This window comes from Manacus vitellinus, unplaced genomic scaffold (assembly GCF_001715985.3).
Source record: "Manacus vitellinus isolate BGI_N305 unplaced genomic scaffold, ASM171598v3 scaffold_10_pilon, whole genome shotgun sequence".
Lineage (NCBI taxonomy): Eukaryota > Metazoa > Chordata > Aves > Passeriformes > Pipridae > Manacus > Manacus vitellinus.
In genome coordinates, this window is record NW_021938838.1 from 859,602 (window position 1) to 872,523 (window position 12,922).

Here is a 12,922-nt window from a genome sequence, read left to right on the forward strand (position 1 = left end):
TGGGAACAGCAGTCCCCAGTGAAGGGGTGCATTCCCTCCCTGCTGTTTGCATTTTCCCAGCACTCTGGAGCAGAAGGCTCTGTCAGAGGAGGCTCAGCCCTGACTCACCCTGTGCCTCATCACATCTGCCCATTCCCAGCTGCTCACCCACCTCCCCCAGGATCACACCCACTGGTCATGTTAGAACAGCAGTGTCCCAGGGACTGCGTGGATGAAACACTGACCACTGAGAAAGGAGCAGCTGGAAACATTTCCTCCAAGAGAGAAAGCTGTTCAATCAGTTAAGGCTGACCTCCTCACTTCAGCTCCTCCTTACATTATCTACATACACTGCTGGGCAAAAGGAGACTGCCTGTTCAATATGTTCCAGTAAGAAATTATGTATTTATCTGTTTTCTTTAACAGGAACCTTATATGAATGTATATACATCTTTATAAATAAAATGCTGTAGTCTTGCCATGGACATGTGGCATGACTGTGCTGAAACCTGAAGTTGAGTCAGTCCCATCCCTGGGTTCCCTCCAAATGCCAAGGCTCACTCTCAAATCCCAGAGAAGGGTGTCTAGCCTGGATTTAAAAGAGGGGGTAAAGCACAGGAGAGGAAGCAATCTATGAAGTGCAAAAAAAGAGTAACAGCTGAAGTTACAGCAAAAGCTGACAACTCCACTCAAGGCTTCAGACTACACTTCCAGATATCCATCACTCTTACTTTAAAAGAAATTAATGACAAGCAACCAAGTTACAGACAGAGCTTACAGCATTTTTCTGACTTCGTAGGTTTAATTCCAAAACAATAATCTTGTAACATAGTTTCTTTTAACTGTTAATGAAACAGTAAATACAAACAGTTGAAAAGAATCCCCTTTAGAAAGTCACTATGAGTGAAATAGACTTTTTAGTGTTTTTAATTTGGATCAATCCTTCTGTCTCATGCCTCAAGGCATATTATTATTCTTTCTTCAAACACGCAAAAAAAATGTTTTCTATTTTATAAGCTAGATTTTTGAGCACCTTCCATTATATGAAAATGAGGTTTTGTTAACATTTGAACCAAAAACGTGAAGGAAGTGATACTTTCTGACCAAACAAGTGTCTTTCCTAAACAGCTGTGCACAGATGACCCAGCTGTGGCTCTCAAGATGAGTACAGCTCCAAGTTTCTCAGGGGTGGCACCCGTGTCACAGCTCTACCCCACCACCAAAAAGCTCACCCAGAAACCAAACAGACCAAAAAGCATCCACCCAGGCATTAGTTTTTACAGAACACAAGAAGAATTTCTGGAAAGAGAGCAAAACATTCAAAATGAAATCAGGTTTCTCTGCTTCATCAGCTCTGACACAGATTGATTCCTCAAGCAAACCCAGAATATTAACAAAACTGTGTGCTTGATAAGAGTTCCAATCTAGACTGTTACGCTTAAGGGGAAAAAAAAGAAGAAAACAGAAGTTCTAAATGCAGCCTTTCATACCATGATGTTTTAACATGACAAAAAGCATTGGAAATTCAAATTCACTGACTGTGAGGAACAAGATACCTTGAATAAAAGAATTTGCTGAAATACAAAATATCCCTCAAATTGCTAACAGCCTGTACTAGAATTTTAATAGCAACAAGTAAAAATAGCTGAGCACAGGGCTGAGTAAGTTAACTATTATTTGCAGAGATCTGTTGTACATAAGCGGTTAAAATTGTTGTTAAATACTTTAAACTCCTGCATTTTTCCCCCTTTAGAGCAGTATATCCCTGGTTTGTTCTGCTTCTGTGTACTTCTGCTCCTGCTTAAAGTCAATTAATAAAGTTGCAGCTATGATTTAATTTCTCAAAAAGGTCTTTTATTTGGACCCTTAACAAAATACTGCACTTGCCAGACTCAGGAGTCATAGGAATTTATTTTTTTTTTTAGTCTAAATTTTAGACTCACAGATGCATTCCCCCTACTTCATAGAAACTTATAAATTAATACATGCTTATAGATACACACATATATGCTAATTTTATGGATGACTCAATATACAGCTTGAAATATTAACTTCAGGCATTTCACAACAACAACAAAAAAATCTCAAAAAACTGCAGTAAGTTCCATTCAAAAACATCAACAACACAAAAAATTACTTCAGCTCTCTAATTATAGCAGAAGGTGTTTGGATAACAAGTGATAGTATTTCCTTGGTGCATTCCCTGAGGAAACAATGCACTCCAGTTCAGAACTAAAAAACACCTCAGAACATACTGCAAGTGCCAACTTCACAGCAAAACCTGATGGGCTGGGATTATGTACTTCAGTCACTTCTGAAGTGTCCTTACAGAAGTCACCTGTTGTTATTACAAATATCACCAAAGTTTTGAAAAACATCCACCTGGAAGGTTCAATTCAGAGGCAGCACAACCCATTTTTACAAATTCATGTAGCAAAAACATCCACGTGCAGACTCACATTAAAAATATCTCTGTAAGTCATATCAGAGCTGGGACAAACCCTCTCCCAACATGTTTTCTGTACCACTGAAATACTACAGTAATGGGGTTTAGTTTCTAAAATGTCACAAAAAGAACAGCAGAAGAATTTTCCTCACTTTACTGGAGAGTCAGAATTTGAAAGTCCCTTTTAGAAAACCTGGTATTTCTATAGGTTTTTTTGTTGGTTTTATTTGTTAGTTTTTTCTGCACAGTTAGCTCAAGTATGTAATCATGACTCCTCTTTGAAAGCAGATCGATGTTTCATTAAATTATGCACGTTGCTATTTCAGTCAACTAAAAAACAAGTCTATAACTAAGAACAGATATGAAGCAGTAAGGATGTCAGATTAAAATCTGTGGAAACTGCAGCATTTTACTCCTGGACTAAGACCACTGTTCAGTACTTCTGCTTACAAGCCTGCACAGAAAAATACCAAAATGCTACTGCACAGAAGTTATCCTCATCCATTTAATAACAACCAAGGCTCTCCAGACACAGCTCTTCGTTCCAAAATACTGCAGTTTCTGGACTAAGCAGAAAACATGAACCAGACCTGACCACAACCACCAAAAAACCCCCAACACAAAGCAAAAAGTCGAGGGCTCCTAGTTTTCACATTGTCACTGCAGAAAGGTCTGATGCCTCCCAAGGAGACCTGCACCTCAGGCTCCTGTCTGACCTTACAAAGGCAAAACCAACCACACAGCTGGAACTGAAAATCAACCAAATGCAATGAGCAGAATATAAGGAGCATCTGAAAGGCAAATACATGCTGGGCTTTTCCCCCGTGAAACTCCACAGGGTCTTTTATCAGTCCATCTTTACTACCAGATTCCACACGAGAAAGGTGGCTGCACTTGAAATCTACTCTCCCTTTTATAGTGGAGAGGGCAGGCATTAAAAGACTCCATTTTTGTTGCAACAATTAAAAAGAATAATGTTTTTGCAGCAAAAGATTCCCAGGAGACTGCTGCTTGGTTTGCTGCTGCAAGCACACGTGCATACTTATGCTCCCAGACCCATAACTAACAGGGGCACACACAGTTTTCTGCCACGTTGACAGAATATTTTCCAGACAGAAATTTCAATATTCCTTGGGAAATTCGTTCTTTTCAAGCTTTCAGCAAATCACATAGCAAAAAGCAGTTACAACCAGCAACTGCAACAGAGGGTTAGAAAAAGAGGTTTATCTAGAAGTCACCATCTGCACACCATGCTACCTGGGTGCAAATAAACAGCCTATTAAGCCCCTACTTTTGAACTGAAAATTTCAAGCATGTAATGCAAGTATACTCAACTAGAAGTTACCTGACTTTGACAATATGGGCAAGCAACTAGTAAAAACCATCCAGGAACAGACCCAAGCAGGAGAGGGGCAAGAAAAGTTGCTTCTTCTGCCCTTTGGCTGTCATTACCCTCTTGAGCACTCTGATAGCCTCATTCTTCCCCCTTAAGCAGGATTCAAGTCTGGGAAAACTGTGTGAACATTAATTCAACAAGTAGTGCTGCATCAAGGCTTAAAATAATGTTACTAATTTTTTGTCTTTTTTAAACTATAACAACTACGCAGCTTTCATCACTCAATAAAATTTCATAGTGTCAAATATTCTGTAGAAAACTGTCAGCTTCTGCAGAGAACATCCTCAGCAATGGTTGGGAATTTTCTTTAACAGAGTAACACCAAACTTGCAATTATACAAGTTAATGAGCTCATTTTGCTACTTGTGCTTTGCACAACAAAACTAGAAGAAACATTACAGTAACTTTCAGAAAAGTAGCAGTTTCTTGTAGCAGATGTTTCATCATCCTACTGAATTTTCTTATTTTTAATATGAAGTATTAAGTGATTTTCACAAAGAAGCAGACATTCTCAACGATGATGCTCTTACTTTTCTCATTCATTTATAAGAAGAGCAGAGAAGCACAATGTTAACAACTTTGCTCAGTAAGTGGAGACTGATATGCAAACAAGAGGATTCAACAATCCAAGTGTCTGGATTTCTTCCAGCATCTGTACTGTAGAGATCTCAAGAACTGCTTTTATCCACACAGCACTCCTGTGCCCTGTGCTGTTTCCCAAATGCAGAAGTGAGCTTGCTAACTCTGATTTTGTTCCTCCTCTGGGAAACTTTAGGATGATGACATGAATATATTTGAAATCTTGTCTATACAACTCTAATGAGTGCATTTAAACCACTGGAAAGAGTTCAAGGTTCTGTGACTGAATAACTGCTTCTGCACTGGGTAAGAAGAGCTGAGCAAAGGCAGGTTTGTTGCTCAAGCCCTCCCACAGCCCTGCCCCAAGTGCTGCTGAGAGCACTGCTCCAAACTCACTGCTCCAGAGGGGCACCATCACTGCCTGCCTGGAATGACCAGCGAGGGAGCACAGCAACACAAGGATCAGAGATGGAGGGGGTGAAAGGATTGCAGGAGAAGGCTGGGGATACTTGTCACATGAGAGATGCCTGGTGTGACTCATGCTCTGTGGCAGAGGGCACCCTGTGATAAATCACTCTGGCAGGAACAACTGTCCAAACCCAGCCAGTGGCTGCTTGCCAGCACAGGACAACGTGTCCTAGCAATCTACGTGCCCTAAAGATTGCTCTTCCCCAAATCCAAGTTCCTAACTGTTCACAGTGTATAAACTCCCAGTTGCATCTCCCAGTTGAGGGGTCCAGTGAATAAGCAAAAGATACACTATCACTACCTGGCTTCAAATGGAATTTTGACTAAATAGCTCTCCTCTATGCAACAGCAGGTCATAATAAAGAACACCTCCAAGTACCTAGGAAAAAAAATTAAAAGAAAAAGAAAAGAAAAAGTTTCATTCTCCTCTAAAGCAAAAATGGTTCTAGGAGCACAAACAAAGAAATTACATAGCTGGAAAAAAAAAAGCAAGAAAAAGAAACTGAGAAGTCTCTGTCAAATAAAAGACTCTTAAGCACAAACACAATAATAAATTTTAGAATCACAAGTATCTATAGAAGACTAATATTTTACTCAAAACCATATAGATGATCCTGGACGAAAACTAACGAAGGAGGTGATTGAGAAAAGTGGATTCTTCTCATTCACCAAACCTTTGCAGGACTCCCACCCAGCAACTCTGAGGAAAAAAAAAATCAAGCTGTTCAGCCAGGCTGGGTACAAACTAGATATTCCACCAAACCCATTTATCTGCTGTCAGAATAACCACACACTGACCTTCTTGTTCAAGGCAAACAGAAAAAGTCTGAGAAAGATCAAAAGGAACGTGATGTGGGGTTTCTTCAGGGCAGCACCACTTCCCTTGGCCGGGCAGGCAAAGGAGCTGGAGGGCCCTGAGCACAGACAGCCCAGCAGCTGAGGGGCCTCCACTGACCTCCTGCTGCTCCCACAGAACAACCCTCCCAGCTACCCCCTGGGGTTGGGGGGCCACCGGGTAGGCACGAGTAGGAGGATAACAATTGTTTAAGGGTGCTCAGGAAAAGCACCAGTGAGATCTGCCCTGCCCCACGTTCCTGGGGTGAGCAGAAACTAAGCCAGACAAACATGATAAAAATCTGACCCCAAAATAGTGTTATCCTAACCCACCAGGGTATTAAAGGACCAGCTAAAAATCAGTGCAGGACTGTACAGACCTACCCAGTGAACTTCTCCTCACCTTCAGATGTGGAAACATCTCCTGTTCTGCAGGAGAAAGCGTTTATGAGCAGGACAGCTCCTTGGAAACAGAACAGCCACACACACTAAAAGGTGATCCACAGAGAACTACAAGATACTCCTTAAGGGCTGACAGTTGCCAGTGTTTTAACTAAGTGACATCTTACATGTCCATAAGTTCCAGCACACACAAACAGCTCCATGAACTTTGCTTAGGTGATGCCCAGCTCCTCAGGGCTGCAGCACCATCTCCTGAAATGCTCTAAATTGAGACCTTCACAATAATTTGAAGGCACATTAAATTACTACAAATAGAATGATGAAATCTTGATAATTGTGAAGACCACAAGCATCTTACAGCTGAGATGGTTTGCTCTGTGTGGTGGCACACCACAGTGTGACCTTTAATTAATATATTATGGCTTTTTTTTTTATAAATCCCTACCATCAGACACCCTTTCCCACTGATATGGGAAAAGGTAAAATCCTTTTGTCCAGAGACTCAGTGAATTGCAGGGAACACATACAAGTAACTACAAACTGTGAGAATATTTTAGATGATGACAATGCAAAAACCCCAAATACTACAGGACTGACAATACAGGGACTGGTGGAGTAGGGCTCATCAGCACTACAGAGAGGGCAAAACAAGAGCTGAAACTGTACATTGGCTTTCCAGGTAACCTCACCTTTTTTCAAAAAGTAAGCACACCTAAAGAAAGGAAAACAAAAGCTTTGTGAAAGACTTAATGTTACACTTAAATTCTTCAGAAAATGGTGATGACCAAAGAGATTAAAATAAAACTTCTGACTCAACACATCTTAGCACAGATGTTCAGGTATTTCTCATAAATTAGGCTTTCCCCTTCCAAGCAAATTCTACTACAAACACTTGTGATCCTGTGTTTGACTGGAAATTGCATTTGCTCAGGAAATGGAGCAGCCAATACACCACTCCAATGATCTGTTAATTGTGGACAAGTTAATCTGTGGACAAGTCCTATCTATCAAACCTCTAGTGAGAAAACAAGACACAAGTGGAAAATTGATGCTGTTGCCTGCCATTTAAATATAGTTTTTATTTAAAAACTATTAAAATATAGTGTTTATTAAAATACAGCACCTTTCTCATGACACTTCTGCTACTGCTGTAACATCTGCAGCACAGCAGAGATTTTCTTTTCTTTAGATTCACCCAAGCAACACATTCACAACAACTTACAGCCAAATAAAGTTTCTCAGTTAGGACAAAAAACTGCAGAGTAGAAACGTGCAGCATCTCCAAGAAGAAAACTGAAATTCTTTCGTTCTGGCTGGAACAAAGTTAATGGTTAATGAGTAGAGATCCCAGCTCACATGTGGCACAGCAGGCACTCTGGAGCAATCTGCATCTTGTCTGCTGTGCTCTCCTCGCAGGCTGCAGAGCTCAGAGCACATCTCCCTGCTCTGCTTTAGGAGCAGCTGCCACCAAGCAGCACAGACAGGAAGCAAAGCTGCACTCAGTGAGCTGGAGAACAGCATTATAAATAGTATTATAAAGGGGAGGGGGAGCAAAGCAACTTCACCCACTTCATCAGTGACCGGTGTTTAAACGGCGAGACAGAACATCCGAGAACTGATGTTCTTTCAAGTAAGGGAGAGCAGAGCTGTATAAACATCTTGAGCAACAAGTGAGAACCGAGGACATTTATCTTGCTGTGAGAGGGACACGAAATGAATCGTGCAAAGAAAGTTGTTCACATGGCTTTTAATAAAACAAAAGGGCTTTGGATAAAATTAGGGTTTAAGACGTGCTGAAGTCCACACACACACACAGAGCTCAGCCTGAAGTTCATACAGCATCAGTATAAAACTGAAATAAAAATTAAAGAACTTCATTAACCACAGTAAAACCAGCCTAAGTAATTAATGATACCGGAGATCCAAGGTGAAAACACTGCTCTCCATTTAATTGCAGGGTTTCATCATGTAAGATTTCAGGCAATACATTAGACTACTACACTGTCTACCTCTGAATTTCTTAACAACACCTATTCACTTATTCTTTAACCAAAAAAAAAAACCTGGACACTGGCTGACAACACAAAGGATCATGAAGCCTTTCATGGTTCAGTCCTCCAGAAATGGGACATACACTGAGTCTGACACACCCCACACACACCCACAATCACAATGAAATACAATGTTCTATGATTTTTATGATCTAGGGACCTATTCTTAGTGCTGTTTTTTCTTTTGCCATGACAAACCTGAAAAATTGCTCAAATACACAATTAAATTTGCTGCAGGTCAAAGACAGCACAGAATGCTAAAGCTATCTCAAAAAAAATGTTAAACTTGGGGGTTTAAAATGAGTAGAAACATTAAGTGAACACTAAGCTATCCAATTCTTGGATTAATGAAGACAGGGTATCCACCAGAGGCCTACCCACCCCTTGTGAACATCAGATGCATCAAATTAAAAGGCAAATTAAGCATACAAAAAACCCCTTCAGTTAAGAAATACCAGACTGAAAAACCTCAAGCCTATGAAGTATGTATTTTCAGAATCCCAACTTTCACAAGGGTGTTGTTCCTTCCAAAATTCAATCATTTAAGCAGCAATTCTAGCAGATGCTGCATTGGTAGCTTTGTCAATGTGTGTACAAAACTGCTTAGGCACAATAGTGACATATTTTAAATCTGGATAAACTATTTTGGGCCATCATTTGCTTGGCCAAACACTGAAGCAGAATTCCAGAATAAAAATATTCTAGTGTTGGTAAGTTTTATCTACATTCTAGATCTCAAACTAATGCCTAAGATAATAATTAACTGACAGCTCCCCCCATAGCCTTTTTTTATTCATATAATTAAAAACATGCCTTGCTGGCATAAATCCAGTGATGAACAAACACACATTATGCACTGCCTCAAGAATCAAAGCTCATAAAACAATGTTGCACAGAGCTACAAAAAATCACATGGTCTTAAGAGACTGCTCGAGCCTGTGAAAGAAATTCTTAATAAAGCCAAATGACAAAAATCTAGAGAACAAAACCTCAGACAATTCACATGAAACACTGAACTGTTTCCATTGATAACGTCAGAGCCCCTCTCCCATTCTGCCCAGGCCCTGGGAGTGGCTCCCTTTCACAGGAGTTCAGTTCTGTGCAGAGCAAGCCCTGCATTCGTGTGTGATTTACCCAGCAAGGTCTGATTACAACCAGGAATCTGTGATTTGTTCATACCAGACTATAACATTATTCCCACTTATCAGTTTGTCCACCTCCAGCCTCATTCAGATTATTTCTCCTAAACGTTTCAGTGAGGCACTCTAAATTGACTGTAAACACACATAAAAGAGGGAGTGGCATTCACTAATGAGGCTCATGTTCTATTTTAATACACAGCACATCTACCACGCTCTTACATGATTAAGGCAACACAAGAAAATGGATGAAGTAGTTCAGTACTTCAAGGATTCATTCAGAGAAAACAAAGTTAAAAAAATCATAGGAGTAAATAAAATTAGTTTTGAACTGGCAAGAAGAGAGACTTCAGTCTTCTTACACATTACAAGAAAAATTCCTCATTCAATTGTGAGCCAGAATCAATATTTTTCAGTAAGAGCCAGATTCAATTCAGCTTCCTTAGCAAAGCAGCCAGTACCCAGACAGCCAGCTTCACTCCTTCTCCCCCAATTTGTCAAACTTCTGCAAGCCTCACAGGACTAAATGGAAAACAATTTTTTCCAAAAAAACTCATTAACTTGAATTCCAAATACCATAACTGCCCTCAGGAATTTTTTTTTCTTCCAATCAACTTTTCCCACTATAGGAAATATTTATCTTCCACCTAGAAGTATTTAAAAGACCCAATATGCCATTAAACCTGAATAGGCTTCAAGTATTTCCTCCAGCCTGGTAGGTTTGGTAGCATTAGCTGTTTCTTGTTATAAGGGTAAGCAAAAAAATTCAGGCAAATGAAGAATTTTGTAGTCCTTTAAAAGTCTTTAAAATCAAAAAATTATACAGAAATTAGCCTGAAAGAGAAAGGCTGTGAGGGCTTAAGTGCTGGTCCAAACCCACTGAGGTCTGCAGAAAGTCTCCTATCGAATTCAGTGATCTTTGGATTAGTCCCAAAGCACCTACAGTAGCATAGATAAGAGGCAGTGTCTACTTTTCAAAGGTATGTTTTTCCTGTAAAACAAAACCAGCTGTAAGTGATTTCAGTAACTTTAGTCTGATGAGACAAAGCAAGGTTTCTGACTTTAAATCTAATACAGCTTCACAGTAACCATCACTGTCACCAGGGAATTCTAGCTTTCAATATCAGTCTATGGGACAACCACCCCAGAAAAGAGAGATTCAGAAATCAATTCTGAAAGTGATGCTGCTTCTGTGTTAGAGCTCATGGTGAAACTGAGAAAGAGATTCATCCCACTAAGAGCACACTGACTGCTTGCTTTAGCAACAGGCAGCCAAAGACACAATGAAATAACCTGTTGAAAGTGCAAATTTTCATTAGACCACCACCATTCATTGGACAAAGTCTAATTTCTGAACCACCTTAGAAGCAGCTGCACAACACCAAATTTAAATTGTTCCCCAAAATTTTATCCCAGCGCGGCAGCAGAACTAAAGTTCGTCCTTCAAAATAATAAAAAGCCACCAGTACTGGCCACATTTCCCTGCAGAAACATCAAGATGCTTCAAAACAGAGCGACACCAGATTTTATCCTGCCAGCTCCCACTCGCACTCCCGGCACTACCTACCTGTGTGGGGATGGGAAACAGCAGAAATTCTGCACAACACGTGCGGGCCACACTAACAACATCAGCAGCACAGCACACCAATTTCCTTCAGTCACAACAATTTCCCTCTTACCTTGCCTCCTTCTCTTTCAAAGTCGACATACTCCCGGGTCGGTGTCTGCCGCTGCTCCCCCTGCCAGCTGGCCGGAAAAAACTGGAGAGACAGATTGGTTCCTGTGGCCACAAAAGCCTTTTAGAAAAATCAATACAAACAGGATCAGGGAGCAAGACATTACATAAATTATGCAGGCAGTCATTTATTTTTACATCAGTTTATGTCTTAAGCCAGGCAGCATAGAGAATACTTAAAGTCAAAAACATGCACTCATCATTTTTCTTAAGTATTAAGTTACAAACATCTGATTCCATTTTGACAACATTTGCCATTGGCTGCTTCGGATATAAAATACAACATGGAATCAATACTTCTTTCAAATCAGTTTTGCTGACATTAGAATCTGTCCTTTCAGTTCTGTCTGGATACCCTGCACCAACTTAGTACCTGAAACGTTAAAAACTGCCCATGATTTTAGAGAGGTTGCCTATCTCTCAAAGTACTGCTGAGGGAAAATTAACTCCCGAGACCTGAGACTAAGGAACAACTATTTTCAAAAGAAAATGACTTGTCTCCTTTCACAACCTACTTACACCTAGAGAAACACTTCACTGAAATGTAAAAACTCCTATTTGATCATCTCCTGGCACGGCTCAGCCAAACCTCACAGGACCAAGTCCTCGTGCCACACTGAGGCACCCGTGAAATCCAGACCAGCAGATGCTGTCAGGGAGAACAGGCAACTGCAGGAATTCTCAGCTGCAGCCCTTTGTGAAATCACTAAAGGGACTGACTTAATCGTAATAGAAAAAGCACACGTTGCTTTCAAGCAAATAATTTTCTACGATTTCAAATGAAAATAGGCTTCAGTTTTCTTTATAGTTCTCTGTATTTATTTGCATATCTTAACTCCAAGCCATAAAGAGTACATCAATTTACAGACATGATATGAAAAATTATTTTTGCAAGCAGAAGTTGGATTTGCAGTATTTATACTCTTCTCTGGTACAGGTGAGCACATCGTCCCCTAAGAACCAGAATACTCACACATGCTCCCAGAATATCACTCTACTCAAAATCCCAGGGTTAACTGTAATTTGTTGCAATCAAACAACTGTATTGATTACCATGATCACTTAGATTTAAATGGTCATTAATCTAGAACACAGTTCTTCTTAAAAGCTATACAACTACTACCCTAATAGCTGGAATTTCCTGAGAAGCAGATTTCTTTCAAGCAACCCAGAATTCAGGAACTTTATGGCATAACTGTACTGCTACCTACGACACAATAGCTCTACATGTTATTTAAGATAGTTCCAGTCATGGGCTGCAATGCTGTCTGCCACAGGATTAATACCTCCCACTTTGAAAGTAGCAGTGCTTTGTCTTGACACCTTCCCCTCTGCCAAGGGAGGCTCATGCTCTGCAAGCAGGTTCCATTCCGTGCTATCCTCAATAACAGATTTTGTAAGTTTTCTTTGCCTGTTTGTTTTTTGTTTCAAACCTCCTGTAAGCATTTTCTCAATGTTATTGAAATTAACAACTGGGTCCTGGTAATAGCAGGGGAATATTGCATTGGTACATTAATATTTGTTTGCCCTACTCAAAGACAAGCATTTCAATCAATGAAATAGAAGCTTTATCAAGGATACACTTGCATAAACAGGAGGCATCCAAACTGCCAGGGCTGCAGACCATCACTATCAGCCTGACTACCTTGTGCTGTCCCTTGGCCCCTCTGAGGGATTCTGTTTACCTACCAACAAAATATTATCTCCAAATACTTGTGACTGTAAGTCTTCACCACTTAGTCTGTTCAAGAACTACCTTCCTACCTCCGAGCATCTTTAGCAAATATGTGTTTTATATTCCTCAATTTATGCACTTAAAATGCCAAAGAGTGAGATCTTTTGAGTGTAAACCAGCTGAGCACTGCAGCCCTACAGAGCACCCCAGTCCTGGTG

The 12,922-nt window shown here is 40.3% G+C and overlaps 1 protein-coding gene across 1 annotated transcript in view; it reads right to left on the minus strand.

Annotated features, from left to right (window-relative positions):
- Positions 1-11,104, minus strand: part of CBFB (core-binding factor subunit beta) — a 34,443-nt gene extending 23,339 nt beyond the window's left edge. Inside the window, exon 1 of the mRNA XM_018082553.2 lies at positions 10,974-11,104. The gene's annotated coding sequence lies outside the window, so the exon portion shown is untranslated. The remainder of the gene's footprint in view (positions 1-10,973) is intronic.
- Between the last annotated feature and the right edge of the window lie 1,818 nt (positions 11,105-12,922).